The sequence below is a fragment of the Phyllobates terribilis genome, unplaced genomic scaffold (assembly GCF_046119375.1).
Source record: "Phyllobates terribilis strain yellow unplaced genomic scaffold, ASM4611937v1 Scaffold_261__1_contigs__length_2674298, whole genome shotgun sequence".
Lineage (NCBI taxonomy): Eukaryota > Metazoa > Chordata > Amphibia > Anura > Dendrobatidae > Phyllobates > Phyllobates terribilis.
Window position 1 is genome coordinate 1513175 of NW_027363021.1, and position 27100 is coordinate 1540274.

The 27100-nt window shown below is 45.8% G+C and overlaps 1 protein-coding gene and 1 long non-coding RNA gene across 2 annotated transcripts in view; one reads left to right on the top strand and one right to left on the bottom strand.

The window, feature by feature from the left end:
• The window catches only part of LOC141219309 (pentatricopeptide repeat-containing protein 1, mitochondrial-like), a 644632-nt gene that overhangs the window by 39620 nt on the left and 577912 nt on the right, over positions 1-27100 (bottom strand). The window lies entirely within an intron of this gene.
• On the top strand, positions 8-1036 carry LOC141219314 (uncharacterized). Its single transcript, XR_012287861.1, has 3 exons — positions 8-201; positions 813-914; positions 1002-1036. It is a non-coding gene; the product is annotated as an uncharacterized lncRNA (long non-coding RNA).

Here is a 27100-nt window from a genome sequence, read left to right on the forward strand (position 1 = left end):
AGCTTCAGTCTTTGGACCTGAGTTGTCGTCGTCTCTCCAAGCTGACTGGTTTTGCTCATCTCTTCTACCTGACCCGGCACCTGCAGAGTCTGAACCTCTCCTATAACGAGGTACGTCGCCTCCTTGCGCAGGGATCGGGTCTGCTGCCGTCGTGACGTCTTTTCCGATTACCCCGTATATGCCATCGATCGTGGGGTACCGGTGGGTAACAGTGGCAGTCAGTGGCCTCCTGAAGACCCCCGTCCTGCCATCTCTGTACATCTGTGTTCCCAGTATAGTACAAGAAATCAAACAGTCGCAGAGTCCAGGGCAAAAATAAGTAAAAATTTATTTAAAAATGAATAAATAAACTAAAACCCATAATTTTCATTTGTCTCGCTTTTCCCAATTAAAAACTAAAGAAATAAAAAAAAAAAAAATAAACAGAAAAATTGGTAAATCGAATCCGTAAAACTCCATCCTATGAAAATATAAAGAACCCAAATTGTAAACCTTTTAAAAAAATTAAAATCAAAATAATTGATTTTTCGATCGCTGCACTTCTCAAAAATGGAATAAAAAGCAATCGATCAAAATGGTATGAATAAAAATACAAAAAGACCCTCACCCAGCCCCAGCAACAGAAAAAGTTACAAGTCCCAAAAATGGAGGAATAGAAAGCCCATACTCATCCTGGGAAAAAAAAACCCCAGGCCATATAGACGGAACAATAAAATGGTTTGTGGCTCTTGGAAGAAGGCGAGAAACAAACAAATCTCTGTGTTTTCTGGTGGTAGCTGGTGACGGGAACATGTTCTTTTTTCGCTTTGCAGAGTTGAAGAGCTGGATCTGATCCACAACCTGGAGCTGAGAGAGCTGTGGCTGGAGGGAAACCCTCTGCACGGGGCGGTGGAAAGCTTCTCCGCCTGCTACAGGTGCCCGCACCTCTCTGCTATCACATTATTATACAAATGCAAATCACCGATTCAATGCTTTTATTTTTCTTTTTTTGTGTTGCACAGATTGGTAACTTATTTTCCCACCATTGAAAAACTAGTAAGTATACACCTAGGAAGACTGTAAAGCATCAACTGTATCTTAAAAAAAGGGGTATTCCCATCTCCAAGATCCTATCCCACTATGTAGTAGGTGTAATAATAATATTAGCAAATACCTCCCAATTAAAATTGTAGTATTGTTCTTCTGATTAGCTATGTCGCTTACCCCATGTGCACTGCATTGTAGTAGTTTAGGTATCCATGATTATGACCACTAACAACTGTCGCTATGAGTGGTCGTGACCATAGATACCCAAGCTACTACAATGCCCTGCACAAAGGGTAAGTGACATAGTGAATCAGAAGAACTATACTGTTTTCTAATTGGAGGTATTTTCGAATATTACTATTATTAGAGCTACTACATATTGCGGTAGGATCTTGGAAATAGGCTGTATCTTTGCCTTTAAAAGGATAGTTCAATCTGTTGCATGGTGCGCTACCCCATGTACCCCAGCTTTATACCTTTCCCCCTGTGAGCCTTCCATCATACCAGTCACCTTTCCTGTCCTGTATTATATCCGCTGTCTCCATTCTTGCAGGACGGACAGTTTTTTAAAGAGAATCTATTTTTTGAGCCAGAAGAAGCCCAACCTCTCCCACAGGCAAAGGTAAGTTGTATTCTTCTTTCACTTAAAGGGGTTGTCCAGAGCCGTTCACTTCCACATCGGATACTAGCGGTGCTGATGACGTTGCGATCCGCAGACCTACCGAGACGCTAGCATGATGGGCAGGTATCGTGCACCCGTCCAGTTCATTAGAATAGGACATGTGCCCAATATCTGAACACACGGGTCATAACGTCAGCAGCACCGCTCACTTCCAGGGCGTTGGTAGGCAATGCTGAAGTTCTTTTAATAAGCCCTTTAAAAGGTGTTCTCCCAATGGGATATTCTATGGATATACCTTAAAGGGGTTTTCCAGTTTTGGAAACTCCCTTTTCTTTTGGTTGCAGTTTGTTAAAAAAAAAAAAAAAAAAAAAAAGCGCTTTACTCGCCAGCCCCAGGTCCAGCACTGAGTCTCCGCCGCTGCTCCAGATGTCTGTTATTGCCTGCAGCTCTGACGTCACGTCAATAGTGCTTGGCCCTGAGCGTATTGTGCCGCTACTGGCTGTGATGGCAGCACTACTGATAATGACACACTAAAAGGCGCAGCGGAGACTCAGTACCGGACCCAGTGAGGATGAGTACAGCACAGTTTCTTCAACAAAAAAAAATTGCAGAGGGGGAACAGGAGTTTTCCAAAGCTAGAAATCTCTTTAAATATCTGAGATGGACCAACCCTTTTATTGTCCCTTATATTATAGGTTAGATCTAAAGTAGTAAGGTGGTGGGGTGCCATCTTTAGTTGCCTCAATATGTAGGTTTGTGTATATAAATAAAGATATTTTTCTCTACGGCACAGGGCAAAAGTTTTAGTTGGAATAAATGCTGTAGAGTAAAGAATGCTTTCAGAAAGAGAAGTGCTAACGCCTTCACCCTCCAAACCTGTTTTCACCTTCATGACCCGGCCAATTTTTACACTTCTGCCCAGTGTCCCTCTGAGGTAATTACTCTGGAACGCTTCCACGGATCCCCCTGATTCTGAGACTGTTTTTTCCTGACATATTGTACTTCATGATAGTGATAAAAGTTGTTCAATATGACTTGCATTTATTTGTGAAAAAAACGGAAATTTGGTGAAAATTTAGCAATTTTCCAAGTTTTAATTCTTATGACCTTAAATCAGAGAGATGTCACACAAAATAGTTAATAACATTTCCCACATGTCTACTTTACATCTGCATCATTTTGGAAACATAATTTTATTTTTGTTAGGAAGTTATAAGGATTAAAAGTTGACCAGCAATTTCTCATTTTTCCAACAAAATTTACAAAACCATTTTTTTTAGGGAACACATCACATTTGAAGTGACTTTGGGGGGCCTATATGACAGAAAATGCCCAAAAGTGACATAGTTCTAAAAACTGCACCCCTCAAGGTGCTTAAAACCACATTCAAGAAGTTTATTAACCCTTCAGGTGCTTCACAGGAATTAATGGAACGTGGAAGGAAAAAATGAACATTTTACTTTTTTTTTTCACAAAAATTTTACTTTATCCCCAATTTGTTTTATTTTCACAAGGGTTACAGGAGAAAATGGACCCTAAATTGTGTTGCGCAATTTCTCCTCAGTACACCGCTACCCCATTTGTGGAAGAAAACCACTGTTTGGGCGCACGGCAGGGCTCGGAAGGGAAGGAGCACAGTTTGACTTTTCAAACACAAAAATGGCTGGAATCGAGAGCTGCCGCCATGTCGCTTTTGGAGATCCCCGATGTGCGTAAACAGTGGAAACCTTCCACAAGTGACGCCGTTTTGGAAACTAGATCCCCCAAGGAATGTTAGCTGTGCGGGGTGCACCTTGTGCTCCCAGGTGCTTCACAGAAGCTTATAATGTAGAGCCGTGAAAATAAAAAGTTAAATTTTTCCCACAAAAATGTTCATTTAGCCCCAAATTTTGCATTTTCACAATGGTAACAGGAGAAAATGCACTGTAAAATGTATTGTGCAATTTCTCCTGAGTACGCCAATACCCCATATGTGGATGAAAACTACTGTTTGGGCGCACGGCAAGGCTCGGTAGAAAAGGAGTGCCATTTGACTTTTTAAATGCAAAATTAGCTGGATCATTAGCCGACGCCATGTTGGGTTTGGAGAGCCCCTGATGTGCCTAAACAGTGGAAACCCCCTCAGAAGTGACACCATTTTAGAAATTATACCCCTTTGGGAATTTATCTGCAAGTGTAGTGAGTTTTCCAGATACAAGCAGCAGTGGATGTTGCTGAGTGAAAATTGCAAATCTGCATTGTAGTGACCAGTACGTTGTAGTCCTCAGTACGCTGTAGCCCCCAATACATTGTAGTGACCAGTACATTGTGTCCAGCCCATGCTTCTGGAGACACACACCTGTAATTTAGGCCGGCTGTCATCACTACAGAAAGGCCAAACATGTGGACGCTAAATGTGGTTTAGGCTCAGATGACTGCCTTCTGGACATCTGTCAAGTCAGCAGTCTTCCCTATGATTCTGGAGCCTACTGAAACAGACTAAGGTGCCTTTTTAAATGCTTCGGAAGCCTTTGCAGGTGTTTTTTGTTAATTATTCTAATTTACTGAGATAATGATTTTTGTGTTTTCATTGGATGTAACCCATAATCATCAACATTAACAGGAATAAACGCTTGAAATAGATCACTCTGTAATGACTCTATATAATATGAGTTTCACTTTTTGTATTGAAGAATTGAAATAAATTAACTTTTTGATGATATTCTAATTGTGTGAGAAGCACCTGTAAATGCGAGTATTATAACACTATTGCAATACTGCACCCCTGTATATTCCCCCTGGAGTTCACCAAATTCTGTACTATACATAGTAGACGAAACATAATAAATTCAGATACACGGCTGCTAGATATTAATTGAATTCTTTATTGGCTTCATACAAGATATCAAATGTAGAATTTCCCACCAGTCGTGTGGGGCAATAGTCATGTGGCCCTGATGATGATGGGCTCACGGAGAGTCGTCCGTCAGAACTCAGGAGAGGAAAAACCCCCGGTGGAGGAAACCTCTAGGGAACCATGTCTGAGGGCCTGCCCTTCCCTTGGGCGGTGCTGGATGATGGCAGCTTGTGTTGTAGATCGGGGTTGATGCAGCAGAAAATTCACTTATTCAGTGATTACATCTGACTGCAGAAAGTAATGAGAACAGAGACCGAGCCCGGAATCTGCCTCGTCCTGAAGTGCGGCTCCTCTGCTCCTGACATGGCGGCCGCCACATCATTGACTTCTTATAGCCGTCACCTCCAGCTGTACCCCGTCTTCTTAGTGGGACCCCAGCTCGCTTATAGTGATCTGTAGAAAGAGGGAACAGAACTGATCATGGAGCAGCCGAATATTTAATATCCGAGACGTTCACACGATTTACTCCCGGTCACTGCTGCTCAGTACACTCCTCTTACCTGGATTATATTTGGTCCATGGTGATGACAGAAACACCGACACTTGTTATAGCTGCGGGGGCCATTCTTGTTCTGGTTCACACCTCTGTGTACAAAATAACAGAAAACCCCTTATAATCCTGCTATAATTAATCTCTTAATACATCTTTATAGGGGCTGGAGCTAAGCTTTAATGATAAACGGCTCCAATAATGGCAGCGCCCCCCCCCCCATCATATTTATACATTCACTATATTGAGGGTATTATGGAAAGTCCATGGTTACTTACTGGTGCAGGCTGGTCTGTGGTCCAGGGTCGTGTCCGGTTGAAGGTCAGGGCGATCTTGTGGACCGTCATTGACTCTACATGCCGTTTATAGGCATGGAGTCACTTCCTGACCTTTTTGGGAAATGCGCTGATCCTGCCGGTCTGCAGGCAGGATATCAGATGAGTCCTCATCAACCGATGCCGGAACTCTGCTCTGGGTTCACCGCCATCTGCTATAAGCTCGTAGGCAAACGCTATGGCGAATAAGCCACAGTCATAGCTGTTCCTCTGCTGATCCACATTGATAAATGTCAGATGTTTCAGGGGCTCTTCGACCACTTCACTGTACAGGTTGATAATCTGCTCACAGATGGACGGAGTCAGATTTCCGGAGTTGATGCTGTCGGCCACAAAGATTTGGCCATTTTTGTAGCAGGTGGTCAGCCAGTGCACCCTCTCCTCATCATAGTGGATTTGTACAGCATTCTTCAGTACACTGTACCCTGGCACTAGAAGAGCGCAGGGGGGCTGCAGGCCATCAAAACCCTCAAACTGACTCTGCAGCAGGTCCTGGGCCATCATGACGATCTCATCATCCAGGAAGCCTTCCTCCCCTTTGCTCAGCAGGATGGTTAACTGCTCTGGAGACAGGATGTCCTCCTGTTTCCCGATATCGGGCATCTCCACTTGTGGGGTCTCCATCTCCGGGGTTACCTCTCTCAGTAGATCAGAAAGGTTTTCTGTAGCAGCTCTCTTGGCCGGTGGCAGCATCTTGGGCTGACTGTCCTCGGAGGTTGGTGCTTTTCTTTTTAGATTGTCCCGGGGTCTTGTTTGTAGCAGCCCCTCGTGTGCACCTTGTGCACATTCTGGATCGGCAAGATCCTCTCCACTTTCTGCAATGCTGGCAGTGGATTCAGTATCACCTACTATGTAGGTTGGGCTCTTCTCACCGCTGTCTTGGCTGATGACTTGGTCTTTACGTCTGGTTATAGCAACTGACCTGAAGCGCCTGACTGCTGTAATGGTGGCAGATTTCGTGGCCAGGAAGGAATCCTGCAGCAGTGTTCTCCAATTGCAATGGGATTTCCTGAATCGGGTCAGAAGGCTAAAGCCAATTGACTTGCAGGAAGAGAGAGCCTTGACCAGCAGCCGCTGGCCATAACGGGGACGTCCATGAATCCTCATGATGGCGTCGCTTTCTTTCTCCTTTTATTCCTTTAGCTTTGTGTATCCAATAAAGAGTCACACAAAAGACAGCCCCGGCTCTGCGCTCAGGCATTCTATACACTTTACTCCCATTGTGATGTCATAGAGCCGATGATGACACCAGAGTTCCATGTAGATCGTGACATCACCGCCATGTAGATGATGACCTCACAGCTCCAGGCCCAGCTGCTAAGGGCTCCCCAGTAAGATTGATGGTGACTCTACAGCTACATGCAGTTATTTTCTAACCCTTGTTCACACATTTTCAGCCGCATTCTCCATATATTGGAATGAGGAGGTGCGTCTGTGTGTAGCCAAATCTCCACCGACGTATATAGAGATTGCAATAGGGGGGTATTGGTGGTTTATGGCACTTGCTGTAAAGAGTAAGTGCACAATATGACCCATGTTACATGTAGTTTTACCAGAAAGGTTTGCAATTGAACTTGTTAAAGGCGTCATGTTTTTACAGTATGTTCACACGTTGCGTTTTTGCTGCTGTTTTTTTCTGCAGCCAAAACTTGATGTCTTGATAGTAAAAAAGCTGCAGACAAAAAACAGTTTTTTATTGCGTCTTTTTGCTGCGTTCTTCAGGATCCCAAAGTTCAGCTTTGCTTCCACCATACAAGCATGAGCAATGCAAGGTGTTAGGCCACCAACAACAGACGGATGTGACACCAGAAAACATTTTGGGGAAAAGGGGCAATTTGATACAATTATTTAGTGGAACAAGATTTTTATGTCTGAAAAACTAGTGACTATTCATGAAAAAATACACAATTGGAAGTGTAAAAACAGCTAGGGGAATTGGTCAGTCATAGTTTACCCAAGACTTGGCGGTGCATTGAGATATCAGGTATTGTTTCCTTTTACACATATCACTAATTTAATTAAAATGTACTAATCCTATCTGCCATCTCGGGTGATGAAACCAAGACATTTAGGTTTAAATGCGGGAAAATCACAGAAATAAATGGGTTTCACGTCCAGCCATACCTGTGTTTTTTTTGTTTTTTGTTTTTTTTTTCACTAAAAGCGCTGCAAGAACTGTTGGCAACGTTTTCTGCTGCATTTCTGCTGCTTTTTTGCACTTACTTGTAACTTTCTATGAGTGAAAGAATTAACATGCATCAGTTTTCCAATTCAGTCAGGAAGAGTAAAACAAAAAATAAGCGTGAACCTGAGATTTCTGAAATCTCCTAGCTTTTGCCGACATTGTAAAAAGCAGCTTTTAATTTGCATAAAAACACAATGTGTGAACATAGCCTTAGGCTGCACTCACATGCTGCTTTCTCTAATCCCCTCCAGGACAGCACCAACAGGAGGTTGCCTCCCCATCCTAATTAGGGACAGGAACCAAGAGGTTAAATAGCCCTTCCCTTCCCTCTAACCTCAGTGTTTTTCTTGTCCCTAAGGGATGAAGAGGTTTCCTTCTGGTGCGGCTGTGGCCGGCAATCTACTTCCCCAAAAATCAGTACCTTTCAGCCGGGTAGCCGTGGATCGATCGCCCTGTGCCTTCCTTCCATGTCCGCTGCTCTTTCCTCCCGGCGGGACAGCACCTTCCTCCAGAGCTCATTCAATGCTGGATGGTGAGAAGATATTGGCTGGGGGCCTCCTGTAGCTCCCCAGCCAGTTGCGATGTCTCCCCCTCTCCCTGAGCGCAACACTCTCCTCCGGTGTATAGCTGGCCGCATGGAGAGCTCATAGGAAGTGACGCGCGCCGGTCCATTCAATGGCCGCGTCGTCACTTCTGGTTGCGTTCCAGGGTGGAATGCACTGCCATTTTGGAAATTTGAAATTTCAATTAAAAAAGTGCAATAATCAGGATTGGTGGACCTGATATCAGGAGAGGGGGGGGCCTCATCCTATTGGATGAGGACAGCGCTGGATCTCAGTTCCTGTATAAAAGGACCCTGATGGAAGACACCATAAGGAAGGACTGAGGTTCTAAAGATGGATGTGTCTGCCCCTAAAGCTGCATCTGCAGAGCCCAGCACAAACTCTGGCCCAGTGAGTATGTCTGGTATGGGTAAGTCCGTCTCGGTGCAGGATCCATTCTTATGTTTTCCCCACCGCCAGGGGGAGCTGAACGATCACGAGTGCACCCTGCTGCTCCTTTCTGAATCTATGGATCGGCGATCTTTGTCCGTGCCGTGGACTTGGTATGTAGTGTTGGAGTGCATGTGTGACCAGTATGCTCCTCCTGGCGGTGGTCTTGCAGCCATTGAAGGGCAAAGGGCATGTGCGACTGGCCCCTCTGTTAACTCCTCCTGGCGGAGGCAGGGTGCATGTGTGGCTGACTGCTCTGTTAACTCCTCCTGACTTAGGCTGGGGGCATATGTGACCGGCCCCTCTGTTAACTCCTCCTGGCGGAGGCAGGGTGCATGTATGACCGGCCGCTCTGTTAACTCCTCCTGACTTAGGCAGGGGGCATATGTGACCGGCCGCTCTGTTAACTCCTCCTGGTGGTGGTCTTCTGGCTACAGGAATACTGAGGGCGCCAGTGGTGGTATCCGCTGCATACGTTATGATTGATCTCGTCTCTTCCAATCATCATCTAATTCACCAGATTTTTAATATACCGTATATACTCGAGTATAAGCCGAGTTTTTCAGCACATTTTTTGTTCTGATAAAGCCCCTCTCTGCTTATACTCTGGTATATACTCGAGTATATAGAAATTCTGGTGGTGTGTAGTGGTGGGGCAGGTTGTGACGGTGGAGGAGCGGGGCACACGCTGTAGCCGCTGCTGCAGCTACCACGTGTGCCCGCTGCTAAAGAGAAATTAATATTCCCTCTTCTCCACTCCCATGGAGAAGGATGAATATTCATTCTCTTTAGTAGCGGGCACAGAGAAGCGTTGAGCCGCAGTTCCTGCTGACAGTGCCCGCTACTAAAGAGAGTGCATATTCACTCTTCTCCACGCCCATAGTCCCGGCGTGGAGAGGAGTGAATGTGCCAGCAGCTCAGCGTCTGAGAGCGCATGGCAGTGACGTCATGCGCTGCTCAGATGCTGACATGAGCTGCTGCAGCAGAAAAGGAAGCAGAGCAGAGGTGAGGAAGGAAGGTGAGTATAAGGGTATGTGCACATGGGCGTTATTGGCAGCGCTTTGAACGCTGTGTACTTTATTGGGGATTGGGGATGAGGGGGCATGCATACCAGAATTGGGGGGTGAGGGGTGCCATACATACCAGAATTGGGGGGTGAGGGGTGCCATACATACCAGAATTGGGGGATGAGGGGTGCCATACATACCAGAATTGGGGGATGAGGGGTGCCATACATACCAGAATTGGGGGATGAGGGGTGCCATACATACCAGGATTGGGGATGAGGGGTGCCATATATACCAGGATTGGGGGATGAGGGGGCATGCATATCAGAATTGGGGGATGAGGGGTGCCATACATACCAGAATTGGGGGATGAGGGGTGCCATACATACCAGAATTGGGGGATGAGGGGTGCCATACATACCAGGATTGGGGATGAGGGGTGCCATATATACCAGGATTGGGGGATGAGGGCTGCCATTCATACCAGGATTGGGGATGAGGGGGCATGCATATCAGAATTGGGGGATGAGGGGTGCCATACATACCAGAATTGGGGGATGAGGGGTGCCATACATACCAGAATTGGGGGATGAGGGGTGCCATACATACCAGAATTGGGGGATGAGGGGTGCCATACATACCAGAATTGGGGGATGAGGGGTGCCATACATACCAGAATTGGGGGATGAGGGGTGCCATACATACCAGAATTGGGGGATGAGGGGTGCCATACATACCAGAATTGGGGGATGAGGGGTGCCATACATACCAGAATTGGGGGATGAGGGGTGCCATACATACCAGAATTGGGGGATGAGGGGTGCCATACATACCAGAATTGGGGGATGAGGGGTGCCATACGTACCAGAATTGGGGGATGAGGGGTGCCATACGTACCAGAATTGGGGGATGAGGGGTGCCATACGTACCAGAATTGGGGGATGAGGGGTGCCATACATACCAGAATTGGGGGATGAGGGGTGCCATACATACCAGAATTGGGGGATGAGGGGTGCCATACGTACCAGAATTGGGGGATGAGGGGTGCCATGCGTACCAGGATTGGGGATGAGGGGGCCATGCGTACCAGGATTGGGGATGAGGGGGCCATGCGTACCAGGATTGGGGATAAGGGGGCCTCCTCAGGACCAAGGGGTGAGACGCTGCTTCTCGAGAGGCCCTGACCTCCTCAAGACGAGGGGGTGAGACGCTGCTTCTCGAGAGGCCCCGACCTCCTCAAGACGAGGGGGTGAGATGCTGCTTCTCGAGAGGCCCCAACCTCCTTAAGACGAGGGGGTAAGACGCTGCTTCTCGAGCCCCAACCTCCTTAAGACGAGGGGGTAAGACACTGCTTCTCGAGCCCCAACCTCCTTAAAACGAGGGGGTAAGATGCTGCTTCTCGAGAGACCCCCGACCACTTCAGGAAGAGGGGGTGAGACGCAGTGAAGACCTGCTACAGTATTTATTGTACAAGAATGAAGTATGAAAATTGTACAAAGTACCTTCGTCCTCGTCCTCGCTGGACTCGCTGACGTGCACGCTCACAGCCGTGTTTGGGGAGTCTGTCCATTCAAAGTAAACCCCAAAACCAATGTCAAAGTTATCTGTGGCAAACTCCCAGAAAAGATAGGAGCCTTCCTCGTATGTGGGGACCCGGACTGTGACCATCTCTCCTCTTCCGACGGTGATGACTGAGTCCGCGTCCTGCCGGATCTTCTCTTTGAAGTCTTTAATTTGGGGTCTTGTCCACGTGGATGGGGCAGCAATGACCGGCGTGGACTCTGTAGAGAGAAGGAAGTGGAAAAATAATGAGCAAACATAAACCATTAGCCAATGTCCAGGTATCGTCTGATTGTCCACCCAACAGACCCCAACCCCACTGAGGTCAATAGGACGCACCTTTAGGCCCGTTCTCCAGCAGGTCTTCCAGCGGGGTCGGCCTCCAGTTCTTTCTCAGCATTGTCTATGTGTGGGTGGGTTTGTCCATTGACCGAGGGGGCTTCTCCGGAGCCGGTGATGCTTCCCATGTTCATCTTGGATGGAGAACTGACAGGGGAGCTGGTTCCAGCCGAAAGTGCCTCCTGCTGTTTCTGTAAGGCCGAGAGGGTAAGGAGAGGGTAACACCACGTCATTTATGAGCATTCTTCATTTCTTGTATGCTGCGAAGCAAAACTGCAGTGTAAAGCATGAGGGGAAGAACAAAGAAGCTTAACTTCTAATGAGGCAGCGTTTCAGACAACCACAGGCTCCAATAGACGCTGCACACAAATCCCACTGTCTTCCACTTATAAACGCTGCATCTAATCAACCAGCTACTCAGCGCACCGCCATCATCAAGAGCAAAACTCAGCCGCGCAATTTTTTTCTTACTAAAAACAATTAGTTAATTAGTTCAGGTTCCAGGGAGCGTAAAGTGCAGGGTTTATTTTCTACATCAAAACCCGCAATAGCAATCTACTCTGATTATCGTATTTTTACAGCTGTTTTTACCCCATTTATTGTTGAAGATCTGAAGGTTTTATTAATTCTGTACAAGAAGCGAGGGCATTTTTTCATGCATTTTTTCGACTCCACAGGAAAAAATAAACAAACCAAAAAAACACAAATTTCAGCAACGTCTTTAGATGCACAGCGGCCAGGAGTTTTCCGGGAAGCACAAGAAGTTTGCTCTAACTTTTAAACCAGTGTTTCCAAAACTCCAGTCCTCACGGCCCCCACAGGTCATGTTTCAGGATCTCCTTCGTATTACACAGGTGAGAGAATTCCTGATGCCTTGATAGTATTACACAGGTGATGGAAATACTAAGGAAATCCTGAAAACATGACCTATGGGGGCCGTGAGGACTGGAGTTTGGGAAACACCGTTTTAAACACAGGGGATTTTCTGCAAAAAAAACCAAACCCTGCAGCATTTATGCTACGTGGGAGCATGGTCCGACAGGTAAATGCAGCTCAGAGCAGTGAGGCTCGGGGGTCTGTGCGCTGCGTCTACCTGTTGCTGAGCGAGCTGCACTTGGTACAGCTGCTGCATGTACTGCTGGTAGTGCTGTTCCTGCAGCTGCCGGATCAGGAGCTGCTGTTGCTCGAAGTTCCCCGGGTACTGCTGCGCTGCGTACTGCTGAAACTGCACCGCTGTCTGCGAGTTCAGGGCGGCCATGATCTGCTGCCTGCAAAAAAAAAATAGAATTAAGATTTGAAACACAAATGCACGGTCCTGCCCTAATGACTGCTGCACCCACCATTGCCTGTGGCCGGCAGAGCTTTAGTAATTTTCCATTAAAATGAATGTGACAGGGCTCCGTGGACCCCATTGTTGGTGACCCCAGCGCATGTACCCTCCAACCGGTCACCAGCATTGCATACAACAGACTGCTCCTTGCACTATGGCTCATACTACGAGGGTCCTGAATGAGTGACCCACCCAAAAATATCCTTTAAGAAAGATGAGTGACTTCCGATGGGAGTACTTACTTCTGCTGTTCCATTCTACACCGTTCATCCTCCGCTCGCATCCTCTCTTCCTCCTCTCTCCGCAGCCTCTGCTCCTCTTCTTTCCTCCGCTTCTCCTCCTCTCGCAGCAGCCGCTGCCGCTCCTCCTCTTCCGGCCGTCTCCGCTCCTCCTCTTCTCTCCTGTAAAGTCAGCAGATGACGCTTTACACTGAACTATGTCGGACATGATTTTTGCAGCAGCGTCAACCGTTCTCACTTCCTGGGACTTAAAGCAGAAGTCCGGTCCATGATCCCTCCGGTCTTACATACCGACTGCTCCGTAAATCCATAATCACCGACTCCAGCTACAGTGGTGGCCAAAAGTATTGGCACCCCTGCAATTCTGTCAGATAATACTCCGTTTCTTCCTGAAAATGATTGCAATCACAAATTCTTTGGTATTATTATCTTCATTTAATTTGTCTTCAATGAAAAAACACAAAAAGAATTGTCCTAAAGCCAAATTGGATACAATTCCACACCCAACCTAAAAAAGGGGGTGGACAAAAGTATTGGCACTGTTTGAAAAATCATGTGATGCTTCTCTAATACGTGTAATTAACAGCACCTGTAACTTACCTGTGGCACCTAACAGGTGTTGGCAATAACTAAATCACACTTGCAGCCAGTTAACATGGATTAAAGTTGACTCAACCTCTGTCCTGTGTCCTTGTGTGTACCATATTGAGCATGGAGAAAAGAAAGAAGACCAAAGAACTGTCTGAGGACTTGAGAAACCAAGTTGTGAGGAAGCATGAGCAATCTCAAGGCTACAAGTCCATCTCCAAAGACCTGAATGTTCCTGTGTCTTCCGTGCGCAGTGTCATCAAGAAGTTTAAAGCCCATGGCACTCTGACAGAATTGCAGGGGTGCCAATACTTTTGGCCACCACTGTATACTGCAATTTGTACTGGAGTAGAAGGTAACCTGAAAGATGCCTCATGTCCTATCAGTCTCATACTGCTGTTTTGTCCCCCATGCTTTACACTGCAGGTTGGATTCTATGTATTGAACTTAGTCAAAGTTTAAGAACTCCTGCGGCTTTAAGTTAGTGATATGATAGGGATTTGATACCACTTAAGGCAGTTGGAAATTTTACAAAATTGACCCATAAAAAACAAATATTTCTCGCCTGATGACTCCTTCACTTCTCCCGTGCTCACACTCTGGCGGCCATCACTTTTTTTCCTGCAGCGATGATGTTGTATATAATCCATGTGACTGCTGCAGTCGATCACTGGTTTCTACGGTCTCATGCTGTACTTGCCAGTGATTGGCTGCAGGAAACAGAAAGCTCCTTTAAACTAACAGACCAACCCCTTTAAGTGTGGAAAAACGTGACCCAGATGTCGATCATCATCTATCTTGTGAGATAGCGACTGCTGTTAACCTCTGCTATAGACTGGAGCGGAAAGATTTGCAGGACCCTGGTCCGGCATCCATAGAAAACCGCTGCAAACCATCTCCTATCTATCAGCATCACCAGCGCCTCTTCTGGTAGAGTTGGGTGGGTTCACTGCACAATCTGCAGAGCGGTCCCTTTAAGAACGTCTCCAGTAACTATTAGTGCTGGAGTTGTTTTCAGGTACCTGTCTGCAGGTTGTGCGTCACCTTGCTGCTCAGCCCCATTCACTTTAATAGAACTGAGCTGCAATACCAGGCACAGCCTGTGGACACGTGTGGCGCTGTTTCGGGAGGAAACCAGCAGTTACCGTGCAGCACCGATGCCGGATGTACGGATTGTAGGGATTAGTACCTTTTTCTCTCCTGCTCTTCTTTCTCTATTTTATGGGATGTGACGTATGTGGAGAAGAGGTGGCAGCATCTGTTCAGGAGGGTGACAAACTCCGTCATGGCTTCCTGCTTGCTTAGGTTGCCCAGGGCCGTCCATTCTTTCCTGTGAGAAAGACGACAGTGTGTGAACGACGCTCAGAGGGAGCAAAGGCTTCTATGAAGAGGTTAAAAACGCATCGTCGCTCAGTTTTATGCAAGAAACAGTCTGCAGTTTTCTATTAAACTTTGCATTTCAATTCCTATTTTTTTTTTTGGACACATCAGATCGATGCATGCCCATGATGGAAAATCTGTTGCCGTTTTGCGTACACAGCTCCCATAAATGCTCATGGTAATGAGGTTCACCCTGCAGTCCCTGACTGCTACTTTAGTGGTGAAAAATATACAATGGCAGGATCAGACTACATATGTAGTGTAGTCTGTAACCATGGAGACACACAGATCTGCATCAGTGCTGTGTATACAAAACGATAAGAAAGCGTTAGGCTATTTACAAAGTGGCTACTTTTTTTATAGGAATGTGATACACAAACAAAGCACACGACGTTCGTTACCTCCTATCGTTGCCCAGGACATCGAAGAAGCCGACTTCGGGGCACGTGTCGGGGTTGTACGGTCCCAGGAGGACTTGTTTGTGCAGAGCCACCAGCCTCAGCTTCTCCTCGTAGGTTGGATGGAAAGCCTTCCCGTCCTTCTCTGTAAAAAAATACAGAAGGAAAATGGTTAGGAGACCCATCACATGTACCAAACTGCGTGTGCCGCCATATAATGCTCCACAAAAACTGTAATAAGACAGTGATAGGACCACTAAAGCCACCTGACCCCAGTGTGCAGTAATCAGACCCTGCAATACTGAGTAATATCTGTGCACAACACATAATACAATCCACTTTCCAGTAATTGGACCCAGAACGATAAAATTAAATTCTTACAGGGTGATTCCTTAAATACCTTGTAAAAGTCCCTGAGCTCCTCCGATTCTGCAGCTCTTTTCCGTTTTTTGCTGCGTCGCTCCATTGCAGAGATATTCACATTTGCGTTTTTTGGAGCGCTGCATGTGAAATCTCTGCTTGTAGTGCAACGGGCTGTTTCTTCTCTGCTTCCACAGATCAGGAGAAGATCTAGTAGTCGAGCATGTGATCATTGGCAGCGTCTTGGAGGGAGGGGTGAAAGTGCGCACTCCAAAATAAGACTAAAAAAATGCAAAGTTGTACTGCAAAGCAGAGATTTCACATACTCACATTTGTTGCTTTCGGAGTGCAGTATCTCTGCAATGGAGCGACGCAGTGCAAAACGGCAGAAAAGCAGCAGGGTTCAGGAGGGCTCAGGGGTTTTTACCAGATATGTAACTAAATTTTTTGAGGCCGAGTGACAAAACCAAAAATATTTTTATATGCATCTCCAAAAGTACAGCCTAGTTTCCCTGCAGCCACATTAAATGTTGTGATACTGTACTTTGTGCCAAATGATAAAGGCAGCTCAGCTAAACCTGACTGTATGAATACAGTAGCCACCAAAAGTTTAGCATTTTTTTTTTAAATTGTGATTGCTTCTGTTTGGTTGTTGTGAGGCCATTTTTCTGGTGATTTTAGTTAACTGGAAGCAAATGATTGTCAGCTATCAGGACAAAAATTGTGTTGGACATTGTTTTATCCCTTTATGTGTTAGTTTTCAACATTTGCTGGAACAAATGTTTTGCATATTTTGTTATGGGCAGTCGAATTTTGCCTAAATTTTTTTTTTTTGCGTTTTTAGGTTAAAAACATGGCAGAGACAAAGCCAAATTTATCACCAGATGTCAGGAAGCTTATTATTCTGGGAGTGAAGTCAGGGAAAAGCCATAAAGAGGCAGCTATGGAATTCACCTGTTCTCAGAGTCAAGTGTCAGGTATATTAAAGAAAGAAAAAGAAGGTTCTGGAACAGCCGGCAAACCTAGAAGTGGACGACCAAGGAGAACTTCCTCCAGAGTTGATCACATTATAAAGAAAAAGTCAGTATCTGATGTCCACAAAATGAACAAAGAATATGGGGTCAAAGTGAGTCGCGACGACTAAGCAGTAGGGCTGAATGCACGAGTTCCAGTCAAGAAGCCTTTCATCTCTGCAAAGAACCGGAAGGTCCGACTTGTGTTTGCCAAAGAACACAGCCAACGGAAAGAGACAGATTGGTCTAAGGTGTTGGGGTCGGATGAATCCAAGTTCAATCTGTTTGGTAGTGATGGCAGCACTGTATATACTGCAGAATTGGAAAACGTAATGATGTAAGGTACCAAACGCCTACAGTGAAACATGGTGGTGGCAATCTCATGGTTTTGGGCTGCTTTTCTGCATCGGCCATTGGCATAGAATTGATGGAAATATGAATGCTACCATGAACAAGGATACAGTTGTGCTCAAAAGTTTACATACCCCGGCAGAATTTTTCCTTTCTTGGTCTTGTTTCAGAGAATATGAATGAGAACAAAAAAACTTTTTCTCCACTCATGGTTATTGGTTGGGTGAAGCCATTTATTGTCAAACTACTGTGTTTTCTCTTTTTAAATCTTAATGGCAACCAAAAACATCCAAATGACCCTGATCAAAAGTTCACATACCCTGGTGATTTTGGCCTGATAACATGCACAGAATTTGACACAAATGGGATTGAATCAGGGCCGGCGTCAGCAAATGGAACGAAGCAAGATCCCTCAAGATGTCTTGAATACCCGAGTGGCTTCAATGCGGTGCGGCAGGAACTAAAGCAAGAGGTTATGTTACAAAATACTAAGTTATGGCATTGTAAAGAATGAATTACTCTCTATGTTGTGATCAATAAATAGTAGATGCAAAACTTTTGGCCGTCAGTTTTCTTTAATTAAAAGACCATTCCTATATTCAAAAGCATTTTGGTTACAATTAAGGTCTTGTATGATGACAACTTCATGCACTTTCAATTCCTCACCAGGGAAATGGCATCACAACAACCAGACAGAAGTCATCACATTTTAAAAAAAAAAAAAAGCAAAACTTTTGGACTCTATTGTATAATCTATATGTGCGCTGTATCGGCCATAGTATCAGAGATAATGCGGTGTCTGACTATCTGTATGATCTGAATCTAAGTGAAGGAGGCAGGAAACATTTCCGCAAGAACGGTCCAGTCACGCTAAAATTCACAACGGAACTTTAATCATTGCAAAATGGAATTTTCTGAACTTTCTAACACTGTTTCAAATGCTTCACATTTCTAGATCTCTGCTTTCCGGCAGTGAATGAAGACTCGTTCTGACCAAATACTTTTCACACTGGTACATTCTTACAGATCTTATCCTGGTACAATATATCAATACAGAAGGAAGAGGTTCAGTCTGATGGTTTAGAACAGATACAACTGTAGCAAACTCCCAGCTATTATTATTATTTATTTATATAGCGCCGTTGATTCCATGGCGCTGTACATAAGGGGTTACATACCAAGTAAAAATATCACTTACAGTAAACAAACTAACAATGATAGACTGGTAGAGAGGGAGGAGGACCCTGCCCTTGCGGGCTTACATTCTACAGGAGTGGGGAGGAGACAATAGGTTGGGGGTTGCAGTAGCTCCGGTGTTGTTGAGGAGGCAGCGGGGTCATTGCAGGCTGTAAGCTTTCTTGAAGAGATGGGTTTTCAGGTTCCGTCTGAAGGATCCGGATGTGGAGGATAATCGGACGTGTTGAGGCACAGAATTCCAGAGGATGGGGGATATTCGGGAGGAATCTTGGAGGTGATTGCGTGAGGAACGGATAAGTGTGGAGGAGAGAAGGAAGTCTTGGGAGGACTGGAGGTTACGTGAGGGAATATATCGGGAGATTAGTTCAGAGATATACGGAGGAGACAGGTTATGGATGGCTTTGTAGGTCAGTGTTAGTAGTTTGAACTGGATATGCTGGGGGAATGGGAGCCAGTGAAGCAATTTGCAAAGGGGCTTAGCAGAGGAGTAGCGAGGCGAGAGATGAACAAGTCGTGCAGCAGAGTTGAGGATAGACTGGAGGAGTGCGAGAGTGTTAGCAGGGAGGCCACAGAGGAGGATGTTGCAATAGTCGAGGCGGGAGATGATGAGGGCGTGCACAAGCAGTTTAGTAGAGTTAGGGTTGAGGAAAGGACGGATTCTGGAAATATTTTTGAGCTGGAGGCGACAAGTGGTGGCGAGAGCTTGGATGTGGGGTTTGAAGGACAGGGCGGAGTCAAGGGTTACTCCGAGGCAGCAGAATGTCGGTACAGCGGAAAGAGTGATGTCATTTATTGTGATAGAATGATCAGGTGGGAAGGATATGCAAGGTGGTGGAAAGATAATGAGTTCAGTTTTGTCCACATTGAGCTTGAGGTAGCGGGAGGAGAAGAAGGAGGATATGGCTGATAGACATGCTGGGATTCTGGACAGCAGAGAGGTGACGTCTGGGCCAGAGAGGTAGATCTGGGTGTCGTCAGCGTACAGATGGTACTGGAAGCCATAGGATTTTATCAGCTGTCCCAGGCCAAGGGTATAGATTGAGAAGAGTAGGGAGTCCTAGGACAGAGCCTTGAGGGACTCCAACAGAGAGGGGGCAGGGTGAGGAGGTAGCGTGGGAGTGGGAGACGCTAAATGTGCGGTTAGAAAGGTATGAGGAGATCCAGGATAGGGCAAGGTCTTTGACGCCAAAGGAAGAGAGGATCTGTAGTAGGAGGCAGTGGTGTATCGAAAGCAGAGGACAGGTCAAGAAGAAGGAGTACAGAGAATTGTCTGTTAGCTTTGGCTGTGAGCAGGTCATTAGTAATTTTGGTAAGGGCAGTTTCGGTGGAATGGTGGGGGCGGAAGCCGGATTGTCGGTTGTCGAAGAGAGAGTTAGATGAAAAGTGGGAGGAAAGTTTGGCGTGAACGTGTTGCTCAAGGAGTTTGGAGGCAAATGGGAGCAGCGATATGGGGCGATTGCTGGACAGGGCGGATGGGTTGAGGGATGGCTTTTTGAGGATGGGCGTGATTGTGGCATGTTTGAAGGCAGCAGGGAAAGTACCAGAGGATAGTGATAGGTTGAAGAGATTGGTTAGGGATGAGACGAGTGTGGGGGTGAGATTGGGGAGGAGGTGGGATGGGATGTGGTCGAGTGCACATGTGGTGAGGTGTGATTTGGAGAGGAGATGAGTAAGGTCTCTTTCCGTGATGTTGGGAAGGGAGGTTATGGAGTTAGGGAAATGGTGTGGAAAACAAAGGGGTTGTGGTGGTCGGACAGTGAAGACTTGTCGTGTTTGGTCAATCTTGTTTTTGAAGTGTGTGGCAAACTCCTCGGCGGAGATGAGGGAGGTCGGAGGGGGCAGTGAAGGGTGGAGGAGAGAGTTAAAAGTGTTGAATAGCTGTTTGGGGTTGTAGGATAGGGAGGATATGAGGGTTGTGAAGTAGGCCTGTTTAGCAGAGGTGAGTGCTGAGTTGAATGCGAGCGTTGCTTGTTTGAATGCAGTGAAGTCTTCTTGAGTATGTGTTTTCTTCCAACGCCGCTCCGCAACCCTGGACGCTTGTCGAAGCTGTTTAGTGAGGTTGTTGTGCCAGGGTTGCCTGTTGGCTCGTCGCGCTCTGCCATGCATAAGAGGGGCGACCGAGTCAATAGTTGATGCGAGAGTGGCATTGTAGAAAGCAGTGGCGCTGTCTGTGTCATGGAGTGAGGATATGGATGTCAGTGGTAGAACAGAGTCAGAGAGTGTGTGAGTGTCTAGATGTGCAAGGTTTCTGCGGGCGTGTGCTAGCTGCCGGACATGGGTGACAGGTGAGGAGGACAGGGATCAGAAGGCGAGTAGATCGTGGTCAGATAGGGGTAGGGGGAGGTTTTGAGGTTAGATAGGGAGCAGAGTCGGGTGAAGATGAGGTCTAGTGTGTGTCCGTCTGTGTGGGTGGCTGAGGAGGACCACTGAGTAAGTCCAAAGGATGAAGTAAGCGACGACAAGAGTTTTGATGCTGCTGACTGGCGAGTGTCAGTGGGGATGTTGAAATCGCCCATGATGATTGTGGGAATGTCATCAGAGAGAAAGTAAAGAAGCCAGGTGGAGAATTGGTCGATAAAGGCAGTGATCGGGCCCGGGGGTCGGTATATGACAGCCACTTGGAGGTTGGAGGGAGAGTAAATGCGGACAGAGTGGACTTCAAAAGAAGGGAGAATAAGGGAGGGAAGAGGAGGAGTAGGGCTAAAGGTGCAATTGTTAGAGAGCAGAAGACCCACTCCTTCACCATGTCTGTTTCCAGGGCGAGGAATGTGGGTGAAGTGGAGGCCACCGTAACACAGCGCAGCAGGGGAGGCAGTGTCAGAGGGTGTTAGCCATGTCTCTGTGATGGCCAGGAAGGAGAGATGACGAGAGGTAAAGAGGTCGTGGACAAAATGGAGCTTGTTGCAGACAGAGCGTGCATTCCACAGTGCTCCAGAGAGAGGGAGCAGCGGGGTGGGCGTCAGGGGGACCGGTTTTGCATAGGAGGGGTTGCGGTAGTTTGCAGTTGGTTTGGTGTGACAGGTGGGGGAGTTGGTGGAGGGTGCAAGCTGTGGGGGTCCAGAATTGGGAGATATGTCGCCAGCAGTGAGGAGAAGCAGAGAGAGGGAGAGCAGGTGGGAGAAAGAGAGTGTCCGGCTTGTTTTATGTTTTGGGAGGATTGATCTGAGGTTGAGGAGCAGGTCTGCGGATGAGGTTAGGTGGGGAGGAAGGAGGGAAGGAGAGATGATGATTTGGTTAGAGGGTGCTGGGGTGAGGGGATAGCGAAGGAGAGTGAGGATTAGGGGGGCAAAAACAGTAAAAGCATATGTAAGCATGTTGAAAGTGTAAGGGAGAATGAGAAAGAGAATCTAAGTACAAGTAGTAAATAGTTCTTTGTACCTTCTGGTCACTTCTGGCCCATTTCAGGCCTATTTAATTTCTAGCCCCTTAAAAAGCGACCCTTTGTCTATGCCAGACCTGGCTCTCTTGATCTATGAGAAGGACAAAGTCAGCGTAAAAGTCAACCTGCAGAAAATAGAACTAGAGTTATTGCCTCCAATTTTTTGTGTCCTCTCCAAAATAAAAAAGGGAATAAAAAGGAATTTTGTGTATTAGCTAGTTAGCTCGACTCTATATAAAAAAAAATGTACAAAATGTTTCACATTGATAAAGAATTTAGAGATCACAAAATGTAAAATACAGATTTTGAATAAAAAAAAAAAATAATTGTTAAAACCATTTCTGACTAATGTGCTCTTTATTATGGCCTAAATCCAGAAAACGAGCAGAGGAGCGATTATCTTTCAGTGTAAATACAACTTTAATTGGATCTCGGCAAAAAAACAAAAAGCTACAAACTATTATCACATCCGAATATTCCCACATTAATTCCTTCTGTCTCTGGGATGGACTAAACCTTCCCAACCAACCTCAGGAAATATATACAACCACATACATGGTGCACAAAATACATCTTCTACTGCCACATTAAAAGGGTTTATCAGAATTTCATACAATTTGCCCAACACACGAAAATTCATATGTAAAAGAAGACAACTACTATAATACTGCCGCTATGTACAAGAATACAACTACTATAATACGGCTCCTATGTACAAGAATATAACTACTATAATACGGCTCCTATGTACAAGAGTATAACTACTATAATACTGCCCCTATGCACAAGAATACAAATACTATAATACAGCTCCTATGTACAAGAATATAACTACTATAATACTGCCCCCTATGTACAAGAATACAAATACTATAATACAGCTCCTATGTACAAGAATATAACTACTATAATACTGCTCCTATGTACAAGAATATAACTACTATAATACGGCTCTTATGTACAAGAATATAACTACTATAATACGGCTCCTATGTACAAGAGTATAACTACTATAATACTGCCCCTATGCACAAGAATACAACTACTATAATACGGCTCCTATGTACAAGAATATAACTACTATAATACTGCCCCCTATGTACAAGAATACAAATACTATAATACAGCTCCTATGTACAAGAATATAACTACTATAATACTGCCCCCTATGTACAAGAATACAAATACTATAATACAGCTCCTATGTACAAGAATATAACTACTATAATACTGCCCCCTATGTACAAGAATACAACTACTATAATACTGCTCCTATGTACAAGAATATAACTACTATAATACTGCCCCCTATGTACAAGAATACAAATACTATAATACAGCTCCTATGTACAAGAATATAACTACTATAATACTGCCCCCTATGTACAAGAATACAAATACTATAATACAGCTCCTATGTACAAGAATATAACTACTATAATACTGCTCCTATGTACAAGAATATAACTACTATAATACGGCTCTTATGTACAAGAATATAACTACTATAATACGGCTCCTATGTACAAGAGTATAACTACTATAATACTGCCCCTATGCACAAGAATACAACTACTATAATACGGCTCCTATGTACAAGAATATAACTACTATAATACTGCTCCTATGTACAAGAATATAACTACTATAATACGGCTCCTATGTACAAGAATATAACTACTATAATACTGCTCCTATGTACAAGAATATAACTACTATGATACTGCTCCTATGTATAAGAATATAACTGCTATGATACTGCCCCTGTATAAGAATATAACTGCTATGATACTGCCCCTGTATAAGAATATAACTACTATAATACTGCCCCTGTATAAGAATATAACTGCTATGATACTGCCCCTGTATAAGAATATAACTGCTATGATACTGCCCCTGTATAAGAATATAACTGCTATGATACTGCCCCTGTATAAGAATATAACTGCTGTAATACTGCCCCTGTATAAGAATATAACTGCTATGATACTGCCCCTGTATAAGAATATAACTGCTATGATACTGCCCCTGTATAAGAATATAACTGCTATAATACTGCCCCTGTATAAGAATATAACTGCTATAATACTGCCCCTGTATAAGAATATAACTGCTATGATACTGCCCCTGTATAAGAAATAACTGCTATGATACTGCCCCTGTATAAGAATATAACTGCTATGATACTGCCCCTGTATAAGAATATAACTGCTATGATATTGCCCCTGTATAAGAATATAACTGCTATATACTGCCCCTGTATAAGAATATAACTGCTATAATACTGCCCCTGTATAAGAATATAACTGCTATAATACTGCCCCTGTATAAGAATATAACTGCTATAATACTGCCCCTGTATAAGAATATAACTGCTATAATACTGCCCCTGTATAAGAATATAACTGCTATGATACTGCCCCTGTATAAGAATATAACTGCTATGATACTGGTATGAGTGGCGGTATTGCCATCATTATTTGCGCTGTTTTTCTCCTGCATTAACCCCTCCTCGTCTTAAACCTGTTTTGGGCTTAGATGAGGGCTCAGCTCTGGGCGCTTGTATGCGGTGACTTCTCTGGGTGCCACATTTCCGGGCACTTGCTCTACAATGGCCTCCCTTCTGTTCCTGTATGGCCTCCGCTGGGTGCCGCCTCACTCGCTGGGAGGAGGTCAGTTACCGGACTCTGGCCTTGGACCTGGTGCCCTGTAGATAGCAGCTGTGACTTGGAGGACCCCTGCTATGACTGACTCCTGACAGTGTTCAGGGCCCATCCTGCCGCTATAGTGACTCGCAGACCCGGCCGTACAGGGTTACTGGGCGTTCGCCTCTGAGTGATGGAATCAGCGCGCAGACGATTATTGTCTCAGCCCGGAGCGGTGAGAGCCGGGGCCCTATAATCCGGCACATTCCAGCCGTTCATCCTAATCCGCCTACAGCGGCCGCTAATGTGCGCCCTCCAGGCAGGAGAGGAGGCGAGTCCCCACACCGGCCTCACATGGAGGCTCGCACCATGGGGATCGAAGCTTCAGCATCCCGCCCGCCGGAATAAACTGAGGCGCTTTCTTATATACCTTGCGTTTTTATTCTTCACCATTTACTTCATCAGGGAATAAAAACATTTAAATAATTGTTACGGAAAACAGCGCCACCCTGACCCATGGGTTGTATTTGGTATTACAGCTCAGGGTCCTGCAATACCGCCTGTGAGCAGATGTGGCGCTGTTTCTGTACCAGAGCAGCCATGTTTTTCCACTCTGAGCAGGGCTGTGTCCAGGAAATCTCTAACCATAGGGATCTGGTTGGAGCGGGCATTTCCCCTTTAAATGTTATGGTCACCTTTGGGGACTTTCTTTTGTATTTAAATGCATTTATTTTTGAGCCAAATATTTTTTGCAATTTGGTTCCATTCAAATTTTTTCACAGTTTGGCTTTTACAGGCCTTTTAAGTGACTGTGGAATGAGTCAACTGAGGACCTGTCAGTGAGCTCCTCTCACTGACACAAAGTTCTGCTCAGCTTTCATGTAGGCTCAGTAAAATGACAGCTTAAAAAAAAAAGCTGCAAGCTCACTGATGAATTCTCAGTTAACTCATTCTGCAGATATCAGACGCAAAAATTTTAATAAATCCCATTTTTAATAAAATCAAAATATATGCATTTAAGAAAATGTAAAAAATGCCAGGTAAGTGTGAACGATGTCTTGTAGGTGGCCAGGTGGATTGTCTGTACTTACCGTACAGGAGCTGGGAGCACTGGCTGTAGCCTCCTCCATCTCCTCGCACTTGTCTGCCGCCCTCTGTCTGTCGCTGTAGGTCATGGCGCACACGACGGCTCCGGACTCCACCAGGAACTTACACACCTGGACGTTGTTGCAGGAGACGGCGCAGTGCAGCGGGGTTCTGACAGCGACACCAAGCGGAGAAAACGACAGAAACCGCCACAGAAAACCCCCTGAAAAACTAGACCGTCTGTCCTAAATCACCCAGACCCTCGGGGGCTCAACTTTTCTATTTCTTGGGCCAAGAATTTTTTTTCTTTTTCTCCCATTGATGCAATCTGGCCGGGGGCTGAGTCACGTGCTGGCCGGGGGGGCGGGGTAGTGCTTAATAAGTGCTCTCAGGCCTCTAACAAGGGATGGGGGGTTCTGTCGACCCCTTTAATGCGAGCCGATATTCGGGGCAGCAGCCGGCGCTGTCTGCTGCGTTTACCTTCACTCCGAACTGTACGAGGAACTGGACGATCTCGGTGTGGCCGGCGCACACGGCGGTGTGGGGGGCTGTGAGACCCTCGTCGTTGGGCTGGCTGGGGTCTTCCACCTGCCGATGAGGGGGATGGAGGAGATACAACATTAGTGCTGGCAGAAATCCAGAGCGCGGGAGTCATCAGCACAATAAGCGAAGGAGCGGGACGGGCCGAGGGGACGAGCACGGTAATGAGGGGGGACGAGCGCGGTAATGAGGGGGACAAGGGCCGCATTCAGCAGAGGAAAGGAATGAGGGGGGCTTCTAATTCTACCAATCAGAGGCGGATAATATCTGGCTGCAGGACAGGAATGACATCACCGCCCAGCAGCTCTCATCACATTGCCCTCTGTTCACACCTGAGCTGTGTCCACAGTTTATAACAGAAGCAATAACTGTCATAAAGCCTCTGTAAATGGGACAGAAAATCTGCACCAAAATCTGTGCAAAACTTAACTGCAGATTTGGCCACAGATTTCACTCTTTGCAAACCATTAAATGAAATTAGCAGTGACAATCCACACTGAGAACTTGTGTGGGCGCTATATGATGTGTGTTGTAGGTGCTGTATAGCGGTAATGTGTGGGCGCTATATGATGCATGTTGTAGGTGCTGTATAGCGGTAATGTGTGGGCGCTATATGATGTGTGTTGTAGGTACTGTATAGCGGTAATGTGAGGGCACTATATGATGTGTGCTGTAGGTGCTGTATAGCGGTTATGTGTGAGCACTATATGGTGTGTGCTGTAGGTGCTGTATAGCGGTTATGTGTGAGCACTATATGGTGTGTGCTGTAGGTGCTGTATAGCGGTTATGCGTGGGCACTATATGGTGTGTGCTGTATAGCGGTTATGCGTGGGCACTATATGGTGTGTGTTGTAGGTGCTGTATAGCGGTAATGTGTGGGCACTATATGATGTGTGTTGTAGGTACTGTATAGCGGTAATGTGTGGGCACTATATGATGTGTGCTGTAGGTGCTGTATAGCGGTTATGTGTGAGCACTATATGGTGTGTGCTGTAGGTGCTGTATAGCGGTTATGTGTGAGCACTATATGGTGTGTGCTGTATAGCGGTTATGCGTGGGCACTATATGGTGTGTGCTGTATAGCGGTTATGCGTGGGCACTATATGGTGTGTGTTGTAGGTGCTGTATAGCGGTTATGCGTG